The sequence below is a fragment of the Callorhinchus milii genome, unplaced genomic scaffold (assembly GCF_018977255.1).
Source record: "Callorhinchus milii isolate IMCB2004 unplaced genomic scaffold, IMCB_Cmil_1.0 Scaffold1, whole genome shotgun sequence".
In the NCBI taxonomy this organism is placed as follows: domain Eukaryota; kingdom Metazoa; phylum Chordata; class Chondrichthyes; order Chimaeriformes; family Callorhinchidae; genus Callorhinchus; species Callorhinchus milii.
Genome location: NW_024704742.1, coordinates 108,474,867 through 108,476,783, shown reverse-complemented (window position 1 = coordinate 108,476,783; position 1,917 = coordinate 108,474,867).

Sequence of the window (1,917 nt, the reverse complement as noted above, 5' to 3'; positions counted from 1 at the left end):
AGATGTGTTTGGGAGATATTTCCATTTCTTGGCCAGTTGAGAGCATTATTTGAAACATTAATTATTAAAATAAGTCAGAGTAATGAGCAACAAAGGTGGTGCACACTATAAACTATCCGGGGATCTACAAATCCAGCCATTTAAAGATGGAACTTTCAATAAAGACTCCAAGCTGTAAATGGAGTATTCCCCCTCTGCCAACCAGATACACATCATGCAGACCCATAGGAACTCTGCCCTTCAAGCTGATTGTGTCCGAGCGTATATTACCATGCATTACATACCTTCAACCACCAGAAATCCTGTGAAGTGAATTGAGATACCCTGATGTCAAAGGCATTACATGAACTGCAAGGATTACTGTTATTAAAATCACTTACAAGATTTTGAGTAATTGTATGTTTAAATTTGAAGATGACACAAACCTTGGGAGTGTGGTAAACAGTGAGGAGGATGGTAGAAGACTGCAGGAGGATATAGACAGACTGGTGAAATGGGCAGACACATGGCAGATGAAGTTTAATGCAGAGAAGTGTGAGGTGCTGCATTTTGGAATGAAGAATGAGAAGAGGCAATATACACTAACTGGTACAGTTTTAAAGAGGGTACCAAGCAGAGAGACCTGGGGTTTCACAAACACACGTGTTAGAAGGTGGCAGGTTGCTAAGAGCTGTTTAAAAAAAAGCATATGGGATCCTTGGCTTTATAAATAGAGGCATAGAGGATAAAAGCGAGGAAGTTCTGCTAAACATTTATAAGGTACTGGTTAGGCCTCAGCTGGAGAATTGTGTTCAATTCTGGGCATCACACTGTAGGAAGGATATCAAGGCTTTGGAGAGGGTGCAGAGATTTACCAGAATGGTACCAGGATGGGGGAGTTTAGTTATGTGGAGACTAGAGAGGCTGGGATTGTTGTACTTAAAGGGAGATTTAATAGAGGTGTTCAAAATTATGAGGGATTTTGATAGAGTAGATGGGGAGAAACGGTTTCCACTGGCAGCTGAGTCAATGACCAGGGGACATAGATTCAAGATAATTGGCAAAAGAACCAGAGGGGAGAAGTTTTTCCCCTCCAGAGTTGTTATGGTCTGGAATGCACTGCTTGAATGGTGGAAATAATAATAATCCTTGCATTTGATATAGCGCTTTTCACGTCGGGAGGACGTCCCAAAGCGCTTCACAGAACACACTGTAAAGTGAATTGACTGCATATTTGTGGGCGAACGCGGCAGCCAATTGCGCACAGCAATGTCCCACAAACAGTCGTAGATTAAAAATGTTTTTTTTAGGGATTATTATTAGGCTCTGTGTGGAGTAAGGAAACTTGCCCAAGGTTTCGCCCTGCCTGGAAATGGATACAATAACAACTTTGGATAGGTACTTGAAGGGAAAAAAATTACAAGGATATGTGGAAAGAACGGGGAGGTGACTGATTGGGTAGCTCTTCCAAAGGCCGAATGGCCTCCTTCTGTGCTGCAATATTCTATAATTCTACGATTTCCTCCCAATGTGAAAGGTGCTTATAATAAACACACTTCTTGTTGTTGTAGTAGTAAATATAAGAGTTAAAGTGTTGTTGATTCGAAACTCTTTCCAACCCTGGGCAGTCTTGGTTATTTTTCTGAGAACAAAAACTGATCCAAAACCAAAGCAACATTTATGAACCAGGATCTGTCACTCCCCAAGGCGTGGCACCAGCAGAAACATTCCTCTCCCTCTCTCTTTCTCTCCTGCAAAAACTTGGCAGCTGCACTGTGGGGCTGGTTACAGCGGGTGGGTTGCGGCTGGGGGGTGGGCTGCGGCTGGGGGTGGGGTGTGGTGGGGGGTGAGCTGGGGGTTGGGGGTGGGCTGGGGGTTGGGGGCTGGGCTGGGGTGGGGCTGGGGTTGGGCTGGGGGTGAGGGTGGGTTTGGGGGTGG